Source organism: Diospyros lotus, chromosome 9, assembly GCF_014633365.1.
Source record: "Diospyros lotus cultivar Yz01 chromosome 9, ASM1463336v1, whole genome shotgun sequence".
NCBI lineage: Eukaryota > Viridiplantae > Streptophyta > Magnoliopsida > Ericales > Ebenaceae > Diospyros > Diospyros lotus.
Genome location: NC_068346.1, coordinates 35,893,553 through 35,907,320, shown reverse-complemented (window position 1 = coordinate 35,907,320; position 13,768 = coordinate 35,893,553). Strand labels below are relative to the sequence as shown.

General features: G+C 39.4%; 1 protein-coding gene across 2 annotated transcripts in view; it reads left to right on the top strand.

Moving 5' to 3' along the window:
- The window catches only part of LOC127809869 (uncharacterized), a 54,166-nt gene that overhangs the window by 28,089 nt on the left and 12,309 nt on the right, over positions 1-13,768 (top strand). The window lies entirely within an intron of this gene.

Below are 13,768 nucleotides of genomic sequence, written 5' to 3'. Positions count from 1 at the left end.
AGATCTACACCCTAGCATACTTGTTTCTTTCAACAAATCAAGTGTGTATTTTCTCTCACCTTCTTTACTCTAAGCCACCTCCATTCCTAGGAAATACCTCATTGTTCCTATGTCTTTGACTTCAAATTCAGCTCTCAATTGCTTCTTCAAGCGCTCTATTTCTTACATGTCATCTACTGTCACTATATCATCCACACAAGCGATTAATATAGCCTTCCTTCCATTTGTTGTGTGTTTTATGAACAAAGTATGTGATGGAGAATAATGATTAGTATTTTCTTTTTAATTAAGGAGTCTAGATGTTTGTGGCAAGTTAATCTTCCAGCCTAGCCTTTAATTGAGTCCATGGAGGGTTTTGGGGAAAATAAATCAGTTAAGGAGTCTTGGAAAATTGATTTTTGTAATTACGGGTTTAAATAATTAAGAGTAGTCCAAAAGTCAGTCAAATATTATTTATTTAATCTATTAAGAGTCCAATATGTCTTAGAACATAGAGGGGTCTATAAATAGGGGTTTTCCTTTGTATTTTGGAGCAACCTTGAAGAATATTTCAGTCTAATATCTTTTGATATTAACTTCTATTATCTTGGATCAGTTATCTGAATTCTTTAGGTTTCTGTCCAAGGAGGCAGACTCCTCCCACACATCCAAACTTTTACTAATTTTCCTCTGGCTGCATTAGTATGGTCTGCGTGTCCCTGTTTATACCCTAATCGATTTAGAGTCATGTTGAACTTCTTGAACCAAGCTCTTGGTGATTGGTTTAACTCGTATAGAGACCTCTTAAGCTTACAAACCTTTCCACTGTCCACTTCTTGCTCAAAATCAGGAGGAACCCTCATATATATTTCCTCATTTAAATCTCCATAAAGGAAAGCATTTTTAATATCGAATTGATATAAAGGCCATTCTAAATTGTCAACAATAGAGAGTAATATCCTGATAGAATTCAGTTTAGCCACAGGAGCACGTCTCTTCATAGTCACTCCTATAGGTTTGGGTGAACTCTTGGGCCACTAATCGAGTCTTATATCTTTCAATACTTCCATCTGTATGATGTTTTACTTTGAATACCCATTTGCTGCCTTCTTATTTGAGGACAATTCTACTATATCCTAGGTATTATTACTAGCCAGGGCTTTCATTTCTTCCAGAACAACATGCTTCCACTTACGATCCTTCATAGCACATTGGATGGTCTTGGGGATTTCAATATTGTCTATACTTGCAACAAAAACCCTAAACTGTGGAGATAACTTTGTATAAGTCAAATGATTAGAAATAGGGTTCTTAACACATGACCTTACGGTCCTTACCCCTTTTCGCAATGCTATAAGAATAGCCCAATCCAAGTCATCCATCCTTGTAATAGTGTTGTCTTTAAATGGACTAGGTTCCGTAGATGGACCAGCCTTCGGATTCAATGGCTGACTATGTGGAGGTTGTTGTTGCCCTTTAGGCCATCTGGAATAAACTAGCAGAGGATTGCCAAGAGTTGGAGCTGGAAGGTGAGTATCAAGAGTTGTTTTAGGAGTAGGAGTATTGGGCATAGAGGTATCAGTAGGGTCAAGAGTTAGGTTGTTTGGATTAGGCATAGAGGTATTAGGAGTGTCAGGAGCTACTACTAGTATGTTGTCAAGAGTTGATGCTGATGCTCCCCCTTGAGAACATACTGGCAGCATAGATGGAATAGAATCAGGTAAAGGAAGAGAGATGAGGAGATCCCGAGGCCATTTTGCATTGGCAGACTCCTCTAGAGAAGATGTAGGAGGATGTCACAACCCCGCTGGACGGTAGTTGTGTTTACCACAATTCCGAGAGAATTGCGAAGGAGATAGCAAGGAATTAGATAGAGAGATAGACGAGAGAGAGAGACAGAGGAAGAAGGAGAGAGAGAGAGGGTAGTTGGAAGAGAATATTCTTGATTGTTTTTGCATGCCTTTACACTGCACGGAAGGGTCCTAGTCCTATATAAGGATGTTTGGGGAATTATTCTCTGACAGATGGGCCCTCTTCCTTAACTGTGTAACAGCTTGATTCTAACCAACCTATTGCTCCCACTAGCGCCTAAAGCTACAGTTGGAAGGAACTTACAATTAGAAGCAAAATTTAAAAATTACTCTTGGTAAACTGCCTGCGTGACACTGCTCCCCTCTTGAATGCTTCCTTGTCCTCAAAGAAGATTGATTAGGCTCACCGCACGAGAAATTTCTGAAGCAGTTCAGGGAGATATTCCCATGTGTTTCCTTTCTTAGTATTCCCACGCCATTTGACCAAGACTTGGATTAAGGGCACCCCACCTTACTGGATCACTCGTCTCCCGAGTATAACCTCTGGCTCTACAATTTGTTCACTTTCCTTAGGCAAAGGTGGCAGCGTGGCACTTGCTGGTTGCCCCCCAATTGACTTCTTTAGTAGCGAAACATGAAATACAGGGTGGATGTGGGTGTTAGACGGTAATTGCAATCGATACGCTACCTTTCCCATCTTGTTAGTTATAGAAAAAGGCTCGAAGTACCTGGGGTTGAGCTTAGTAGCCTTCCCTTGTGTCAGTGATCTCAGGTGTGGTTGTTTCAATCTTAGATACACTCCCTCCCCGACCTCAAACTCCCTTTTCGTCCTCTTCTTGTCCACGTACTGCTTCATGCAGTGCTGGGCAGAGGCCAACTCTTGTTTCATTTTCCGAGTCACTTCTCTCTTTTTCTGTAAGTACTCTTCTATTGTGGTTGCGTCTGATCCTCCTCCTATTGCTGGTAGCACGGGTGGTTTGTATCCGAACAGAGCTTCGAAGGGGGTTACTCTAATAGCTGAATGTCGGGTGGTGTTATACCACCACTGTGCCAAGGACAACCACCTATGCCATTCCTTGGGTCATAATAGGCATATGCACCTTAGATAGGTCTCGAGGCATTGATTCACCCTCTCGGTTTGGCCGTCTGTTTGGGGGTGGTATGCCGTGGACAACCTTAGGTTCGTTCCCAGAGATTTCATCAACTCCTGCCAAAATAGGCTGGTGAAAATGCTATCCCTATCGGAAACTATATTCTGAGGAACACCATGCAGCTAGATCACACGATCCAGGAAAACTCTCGCCACCTCCTGAGCCGTATAAGGATGGGATAACCCGATGAAGTGGGCGAATTTAGTGAACCTATCCACCACCACCAGAACATTGTCCTTCCCCTCTGATCTGGGTAAGCCATCCACAAAATCCATTGACACACTTAACCAGGCTTGCTCCGGAATGGGGAGTGGTTGCAGCAGTCCGGGGTAGGGTACCCGCTCTATTTTGCACCTTTTGCAAACATCACAACCCTTCACAAATTCCTTTACCTCCGCCTTCATTCTTGGCCAGTAGAATATCCCCTTAACCCTTACATATGTATTCTGTTCGCCGGAATGGCCTCCTAAAGGTGACTCATGCAAGGCTTGCATGATCTTTCTTTTTAGCTCAGCCCTGTCTCCGATCACTATTCTTCCCTAATACCTCAGCATTCCTTCGTTCAGAGTATACCCTTCCACCTCTTCTTGCCTCACAGTCAGTTTTTCCAGCAAGGCCGTGATTCTTTGATCGTTCCCATAGCTGTTGATCACTTCCTCGTACCACTGTTGAGTCACTACTGTGATTGCTGCAATGCTTCTTCATGGCACTGGGAGAGGGCATCCGCAGCTATGTTTTCTTTACCTTTTCTATATTGTATCGTGTAATCTAATCCCATGAGCTTAGCCATTCCCTTGCGCTGCAACTGCGTTTGAAGTCTTTGCTGCAAAAGGTATTTTAGGCTTTTGTGATCTGTTTTGATGATGAATCGCCACTTCTCATAGATGCTTAACCCAGAATGTCTAGGTCCTAGCACTTGGCTTAGGAAGGCAATTAGCCTTCCTTCCTGTGCCAGCACTGCCCCAATGCCAGTGCCACATGCATCGGTTTCCAAGGTAAAAGGCTTCTCAAAATTTAGCAGCTTCAACTCAGGCACCCTGCTCATGGCCTCCTTCACCTCGTTGAATGCCTTTTCTGCCTTGGGACCCCAATGAAACTCTCCCTTTTTCAGCAACTCAGTCAGTGGTCGGCTGATGACTCCATAGTTCTTAACAAACCGCTGATAATAACCTGTTAACCCAAGAAATCCCCTTAGGGCCCTCATAGTCGTGGGCCTTGGACAGGACACCATAACTTCGATATTCCTAGGATCAGTGCTCACCTTTTCCTTAGAGATTATGTGCCCAAAATAGTCCACCTGCCCTTGACCAAACTCACATTTGGATTTCTTGATGAATAATTGGTGGGACTAGAGGATGTCTAGGGTGGTTTGCAAGTGCAATAAGTGTTGTTCGAAGATGGAGCTATAGATAAAGATGTCATCAAAGAAAACTAAGATGAATTTCCACAAGTGGGGCTTAAAGATGCGGTTCATGAGTGATTGAAAGGTGGCTGGGGTGTTGGTAAGCCCAAATGGCATTACCAGAAATTCAAAGTGGCCATGGTGGGTCTTGAATGCAGTTTTAGGAGTATCCTCGGGTTTTATCCTAATTTGATGATAACCCGAGTGTAAATCAAGTTTGGAAAAGAACTTGGCATTGTAGAGTTCGTCTAAAAGATCTTCCACCAAGGGTATGGGAAATTTATCCTTGATTGTGATGGAATTCAAGTGGCGGTAGTCTACACAAAACCGCCATGTTCCATCCTCCTTTTTCACTAACAAAACAAGTGAAGCAAAGGGGCTTTGGCTTGGTTTGATAATGGATTGTTGGAACATATCCCTAACCATCCTCTCAATCTCATTCTTTTGGATAGGTGGGTATCGGTAGCCCCTAATATTAACTGGTTATGTATTTGGCTTGAGGTTAATAGAATGGTTAAACAGTCGGTTAGGAGGTAGGGATCTTGGTGTTGGGTTTTTTGGATCCAAACGCAGCGAAATTTAAAATTATTTGGATCAACCAAACTCTTTGGCTAATATTGAAACCCGAAATGAACGGATCTAGTTTGCAAATATATAATCTCTCAAAAATAAAGAACATATAACGAAAAATCAAACATTTTGATTGTCCGATGAAGAATGGATGAATTTTTGTGCCACGAGGCGTTACCCACCCTCTATAAGTGATTCACACCAAAGAGATGCTTCAATCGATGTCTATGAGCATGCCCTTTTGATCTCCTTGCATCAACCATGCAAGATCTAATCCAACACTTAGAGATATGGTTGGTTTTTCTCAAAAACCAACTTTCTCTCTCTAGAAAGCCAAAGGGGTTATGAGGCAAAATGGAGAGCCATCCTTCAAACCCTAGTCAAACTAGGTATTTATAGAAAGACCAAGCATGTTATTAGACATGATGGGCCAAGGCCCAACCCAAAACCTAGTCAAACTAGGGATTTAAAGAAAACCCAAACATGTTGGACCAAGGCCCAAACCTAATTGTGGGTTTTTACCTTGTTTTACTTTTTGCTCATTTTGTTGACATCTCATGGACTTTTCCGCGAGTGCTAACTCGCCCCAAAAATCCACGAATTCTTATAGGCCCCAAAACATTTTTCGATCCCACTAAAAATTCCATGAAACTTCTTCTTTGTTTGTGTGTGACCTTATCGGTTCACTATGAAGATGGCAAAGGGCAATTTATAGAATCCTACTCCTAATAAAACTCTTTGATTATAATCCTTAATTTATTTCATCTCATGACAAAAATTATTATCTTGCCTTAGATTAAGATTGACGTCTAGCAATGTATCATAGCCCCCATATCATAATGAAATGCAAATGACACTTCTAATGAACCTTTCCCTGACAAGTTTTAGTACTATTCGATCCCTCTATCATAATGCCTCGGTATAATCTAGAAGTATGGTAAAATGTCAAACTTCTAATAACCAACACTATGTGTATGAATATTAAATCCACAACTCATATAGTCGAATTAATAACTCTTATTAATTCTCAACTATCTGCGTTAACCAACGACTCTTCAAGTTGTGATTTCTTCATTCACATAGGGCATATACCTTTTAAATCTTATTATGGTTGATAGATTTCATCTTGCATATTCACCTACCTTCGTATGATTCGGATCATACTCAATAACCACCCTATTAGGGACCCATCTTACTGGATCCCGTACAGTGGCATCAAAACGTGTCACTCCTCATACAAGATATTTGTGGTACCTTAGGAAAAGAGATTACTAGCACCTATTGCCACATAGAACTCCCAATTGACATTTAGTAAGAATTACCATTTGGGTGTTCTCAAGTTAGGTCATTCAGTGAACTCATTCATTAATAAGCACCTACACACTTGCATTAGTGTCACCACAAGTAGTCAATGAGATCAACTACCCTCCTTACGAGCATGCATAGTGTGTACTGGTCTTGACAGTACTATAGAGGCTCCACTCTATAGTCCTATGACCAGGAATAGTTAAAGAATGAAACATCAGTCATTCGATTTCATTAGTATGATCTCATCATAACTCAATTGACATTGCTACATTCTTGGGACTCATCTAAATAGTAAAATATAAAGATGAACGTATTGCCACGTATTATAAGAGAAATACTGATATTAATCAAAATATGTCCAAGATTAATTAGAAATGCAGCCAACTCACAACTTTTATGATTAGCTCCCAGGTTACAACTCTATCAATCTCCACTTAACCTAAAGCCAATCACCCTTATACAAGATACCCATCTTCTCAAGATGTCTCTCGAAAGGTTTCTATGAAAGAGCTTTGGTAAATGGATCTGCTATGTTATCCTTGCTGGAAACCCTGTCAATTCTTACATCTCCTCTTTTTATAATCTCTCTAATGATGTGGAAGCGCCTTAGAATGTGTTTGGTTTGCTGATGAGACCTTGGCTCCTTGGCTTGAGCTATTGCCCCATTGTTGTCACAATACACAAGGACTGGATCAACAATGGATGGAACCACTTCTAGTTTCATGAGGAACTTTTTCATCCAAACTGCTTCTTTGGCCGCTTCCAATGCTGCAATGTACTCTACCTCACAAGTAGAGTCTGCAGTGATTTCCTCTTTGGAACTCTTCCAACTCACTGCACCACCATTCAGCAAAAACACAAATTCAGAATTGGATTTGCTATCATCTACATCAGATTGAAAACTAGAGTCTGTAAAGCCTTCAAGTTTCAATTCACCTCCTCTATAGACAAGGAACATATCCTTAGTTCTTCTTAAGTACTTAAGGATATTTTTAACTGCTTTCCAGTGTTCCTCACCTTGGGTCCACCTGATATCGGCTCATGACACTCAGAGCATGTGCTACATCAGGCCTTGTACATAGCATAGCGTACATGATAGATCCTATAGCTGATGCATAAGAAATCCTACTCATATGCTCTCTTTCTTCAGAAGTATTTGGGGAATGCTTCTTAAAAAGATGAATTCCTTGGCTCATCGGTATGGATCATCTCTTGGAATTCTTCATGCTAAACCTCTTTAGCACATTTTCTATGTACATTGATTGGGTTAGACCTAGCATCCTATTAGATCTATCTCTATAGATCTTTATCCCCAATGTGTAGGATCCCTCACCCAAATCTTTCATGGAGAAGTTTTTAGACAACCATACCTTGATTGATTGTAACATCCCTATGTCATTACCAATCAAAAGTATGTCATCGACATATAAAACCAAAAAGACAATCTTGCTCCCACTAACCTTCTTGTATACACAAGACTCGTCCGGATTCTTGATGAAGTCAAACGTTTTTACCGCCTCATCAAACCGAATGTTCCAACTACGAGAGGCTTGTTTTAATCCATCAATGGATCTATTAAGCTTGCACACCTGATTTGGAAAATTCTTGGATATGAAACCCTTAGTTTGTGTCATGTACAGATCCTCATTCAGATTTCCATAAAGGAAAGTTATTTTCACATCCATTTGCCAAATTTCATAATCATAGTGTGCAGCTGTAGCCAATAAGATCCTAATGGACTTAAGCATAGCAACTAGAGAAAATGTTTCGTCATAATCAACACCTTGTTTCTGACGATATCCTTTTGCTACCAATCTAGCTTTATAAGTCTCAACTTTTCCATCAACTCCAGTCTTTCTCTTAAAGACCCATTTGCTTCCAATAGGCTTTATGCCTTCTGGTGGATGGACCAAGTTCCAAACTTGGTTGGAGTACATGGATTCCATTTTAGATCTCATTGCTTCAAGCCATTCTTTAGAGTCGATACCAGTTATCGCCTCTTCGTAAGTCTGAGGATCCTCATCCTCTATAACCAGAATATCTTGACCATTTTGATCGATATATCTCATATACTTTTCAGGTGGTCTCGAAGTTCTTATAGACTTACGTAGTGGAACCGTTTCAAAAGGTTCTTGAATAGGTTCATTAGTATCCATTTGTGGTTCTTGAATTTCTTCAAGATCTATTCTACTATCCAAAATTTTTCCTTCAAGTAACTCGTACTCAAGAAAAATAGCATTCTTGGAGACAAACACTTTTTGTTCCTCAGGATTGTAGAAATAATATCCTCGAGTTGCTCTTGGATATCCCACAAAATAGCACTTGGAGCTCCTAGCTTCAAGTTTATCAGGATTCAGTCTCTTAACATATGCAGGACATCCCCATGCCTTTATATGATTTAGAACCACTTTATTTCCAGTCCAAATCTCATGTGGAGTAGTAGAAACTGATTTACTTGGAACCTTATTCAGTAAATAAGCTGTTGTTTCTAGGGCATATCCCCAAAATGATAAAAGGAAGGTTTGCAAGTTCCATCATGGACCGCACCATGTCTAACAAAGTACGATTTCTCCTTTCAGCTACTCCATTTAATTGTGGGGTAGCAGGAGGTGTCCATTGAGATCTAATCCCATGTTCTTTGAGATATTCAAGAAACTCATGGTTTAAGTATTCATCTTCTCGATCTGATCGAAGGACTTTAATACTCTTACCAGTTTGTTTCTCTATCTCTACCTTATACTCCTTGAAAAACTCGTAAGCTTCAGATTTGTATTTCATTAAATACACATATCCAAATCTAGAGTAATCATCAATAAAGGTGATAAAATGCGAATATCCTCCTTTAGCATGTATGGACATTGGTCCACATACATCAGTATGTATTAGGTCCAACAAGTTCAATGCCTTTTCCCCTTGTCCTACAAGTGGAATCTTAGTCATCTTACCTTTGATACAAGACTCACAAGTACTATAAGATTCATAATCAAATTGTCCTAAGTAGCCTCCAACGACTAACTTGTTAAGTCTCTTCTCACTTATGTGACTGAGACGGCAATGCCAAAGATATTCCATATTTGATTCATCCATTTTCCTTTTGGTAGGTTCTATGTGATATACATCATCATGCATATCAAGAACGTAAAGACCATTTTCTAATGTGCCATGCCCAAATAACTCTTTATTTAGGAAAATAGAACAACCATTGTCCTCAAATGATAGTTTAAAACCATCATTAGTCCATCTAGAAATTGAAATGATGTTTTTGACTATTTCAGGCACATAATAGCAATTGGTCAAAACTAAAGTCTTATTGTTCGCTAAAGAGAGTGTGGCATCACCTACTTGCAATACAGCAACTCTTGCTCCATTTCCAACAAGCGAGTCCACCTATCCATGCAACAATGAACGTCTATTTGTCACCATCCGCAAATCATTACAAATATGAGCTGGATCTTAGTTCAAACATAAAGAACTATTCTTAGCTCATTACAAATATGAGCTGGATCATTACAACTCTTGCTCCACCTCTCCATCCATAAAGAACTATTCTTTTGCGACAAATTTAGTTCAAACATTAACACACCTTTAGAAACATTGACACGTTTCTTCTTCTAGATCTTATCCAGATAAAGCTTGCAATTCCTCTTTCAATGCCCAACTTTATTACAATAGAAGCAAAATCCTTTTAGTTTATTATTGTCATATGATGTAGACATGATTATAGAATTAATCTGGAGAAATAAAATTGATTGAAGATAATTAGCAAAAGGACTTTGATTAATTAATACAATAAGAAACGGACTTTATTCTTAAGGTCTCCCACTATTGTTTTAGAAGTCTAGCCCACACGTGGACATCTAAGGAAATCCAACTATTTGGCTTCCTAGTGAGTATTACAATCCATACTAACATGTATGACATAATCTCGGGTGTGCCCTATGACCATGCATTCTTTAGTAGGTAGGTAACTCTTACCAATTGCATCTCATGCAACTTGTAATTTTATTTAGCCTTCATGCAATACATGGCCTCAAGTATGCCTTGCGGATATGTATCCATGATTAAGGGATCCTACAATTTCGTGACATGTATGGGTTCATCATACAGACCTCTGGTGTGCCTTGCAGCCACATGACTCTCCCATCATATCTCATTTCATGTTATAATGGGTTTCACTGGTTTTCCTTTCTAAGCAAGCCTCAGGTGTGCCCTATAACTTGCAAAGTTAGAATCACCAATCCACCCATAAATTAGTAGGAAGGCTATGTGAATCATTCTTAATGTTTCACACTTACACCTTAATTTTATGTATAGGTCTTTTGTTAGCTCAATTTTATTTTAGGTCTCACTTTTCACATGCAACGTTTTAACATACATCAACTATATGAATAAACATTGCATCAAATAATCGATATGGTCATGGACTCAATCATGCATTCTATGCGCAATTCTAACCATTGGAATTGTGCAGTGCATTTGTGGGTGCAATAAAAGGAAACGCTATAACTATTACAAGCATAACCCTTTGACATAGGGTCTTCGTTTCCTTGATTATTTTTCCATTGACGACTTCTCTCCAAATCATGTCTCGCTTGGTATGAATCCATTGCTTTTACAATTCACTATAAACTCATTTACAATGAAAATAAAAGCAATTATTATTTTACAACCGTCACATAAAGACGGCGTTCCTCAGCACGCAGGCCGTCAAATAAAATATTTATATGATTATAGTGTCAAATAAAATATTTATACATCCACATCACACATATATCATCCATGTAGTGTCCTAAGTCCATGACCAAATCAAAAGACATTCATCCATAACATGCTAATAACAATTAAAAGCATATTTTTAAATATTTATATGATTGTTGGACTTGGTATAACAATTTATACCTAAATGTTTTTGAAAAGAATTTTTTTTATTTTTTTATTTAAATAAAATTAAAAAAAAAATTTTGCTGGGTGGGCTGGGAAACAGTGCGCAGGCCCAGCCCGCGCACTGAGCTGCACGCGGCCGCACAAAGCGGCAAGCGCGGGCCCTGCCTGCGACCGCGCTCGTGTGCGCCCTTGGGTGCCTATGCGCGCGCACGCAGCGCCCAGCGCTCGTGCACGTGCGCGCCCAATTTTTTGCCCAGCCACCCATTTGCCATTTTGGAACACTTCCTTGGCATTTCTAGCAAGTTCAACAGCTTCAAATTTGATTTCTAACACTGCCCAGCAATGCTAAATCAAATCTACAACACTGCTAGTATGCTTCTGGTTTGGATCTTATCCAACAAATCATTTTGATTTTCAAAAACATAAATATATGTCCAACAATCACATAAATAAACCATAAATCTTTGAAAAATTATATAGATGCAAACCAAGGCTCTGATACCACTGGTGGGTTTCTTGGATCCAAACGCAGCAGAAATTTAAAATTATTTGGATCAACCAAACTCTTTGGCTAATATTGAAACCCGAAATGAACAGATCTAGTTTGCAAATATATAATCTCTCAAAAATAAAGAACATATAACGAAAAATCAAACATTTTGATTGTCCAATGAAGAATGGATGAATTTTTGTGCCACGAGGCATTACCCACCCTCTATAAGTGATTCACACCAAAGAGATGCTTCAATCGATGTCTATGAGCACGCCTCTTTGATCTCCTTGCATCAACCATGCAAGATCTAATCCAACACTTAGAGATATGGTTGGTTTTTCTCAAAAACCAACTTTCTCTCTCTAGAAAGCCAAAGGGGTTATGAGGCAAAATGGAGAGCCATCCTTCAAACCCTAGTCAAACTAGGTATTTATAGAAAGGCCAAGCATGTTATTAGATATGATGGGCCAAGGCCCAACCCAAAACCTAGTCAAACTAGGGATTTAAAGAAAACCCAAACATGTTGGACCAAGACTCAAACCCAATTGTGGGTTTTTACCTTGTTTTACTTTTTGCTCATTTTGTCGACATCTCATGGACTTTTCCGCGAGTGCTAGCTCGTCCCAAAAGTCCATGAATTCTTATGGGCCCCAAAAACATTTTTCGGTCCCACTAAAAATTCCATGAAACTTCTTCTTTATTTGTGTGTGACCTTGTAGGTTCACTATGAAGATTGAAAAGGGCAATTTATAGAATCCTACCCCTAATAAAACTCTTTGATTATGATCCTTAATTTATTTCATCTCATGACAAAAATTATTATCTTGCCTTTAGACTAAGATTGACGTCTAACAACGTATCATAGCCCCCATATCATAATGAAATGCAAATGGCACTTCTAATGAACCTTTCCCTGACAAGTTTCAGTGCTATTCGATCCCTCTATCATAATGCCCTGGTATAGTCTAGAAGTATGGTAAAATATCAAATTTCTAATAACCAACACTATATGTACGAATGTTAAATCCACAACTCATATAGTTGAATTAATAACTCTTATTAATTCTCAACTATCTGCATTGGCCAACGACTCCTCAAGTTGTGACTTTTTCGTTCACATAGGGCATATACCTTTTAAATCTTACTAAGGTCGATAGATTCCATTTTGCATACTCACCTACCTTCGTATAATTCAGATCATACTCAATAACCATCCTATTAGGGACCCATCTTACTAGACCCCGTACAGTGGCATCAAAACATGACACTTCTCATACAAGGTAACTGTGGTACCTCAGGAAAAGAGATTACTAGCACCTGTCGCCACATAGAACTCCCAATTGACATTTAGTAAGAATTACCATTTGGGTGTTCTCAAGTTAGGTCATTCAGTGAAATCATTCACTAATGAGCACCTACACACTTGTATTAGTGTCACTGAGATCAACTACCCTCCTTACGAGCATGCATAGTGTGTACTAGTCTTGACGGTACTATAGAGGCCCCACTCTATAGTCCTATGACCAAGAATAGTTAAAGAAAGAAACATCAGTCATTCGATCTCATTAGTATGATCTCATCATAACTCGATTGACATTGCTACACTCTTGGGACTCATCTAAATAGTAAAATATAAAGATGAACGTATTGCCACGTATTATAAGAGAAATACTGATATTAATCAAAATATGTCCAAGATTAATTAGAAATGCAGCCAACTCACAACTCTTATGATTAGCTCCCAGGTTACAACTCTATCACTTGGTTCTACGAAGAGGTCCTCATATTTCACCAATAATTCATCAAGTAAATCCAAATGTGTTACCAAATCAGGAGGCTCCTTTCGGTTGTTGACTGTTAGGTAATACTGCCCCAGCTCTCCTTGTTCCTCGGGTGTGTCTTCTGTGGTCACTATTGAAAAGAGTTGTACTCATTAAACCCACTTCCCCTTCATGACTCTCCTCAGAACTTTCCCAGACATCAGCTTGCACACCCCAGCTTCTTTTCCGCTCGTGATGGTCATTCTTTTGCCCTCCTTCTCGAAGGATACTTCCATGCGGTTAAAATCAAAACTAATAGGGCTTACTCCTTTCATCCAATCCACCCCCAAGACCATATCGCAGCAGCCTTAAATCGGTTACAAATTTCTCCCCTTGCATTTTCCACGAAA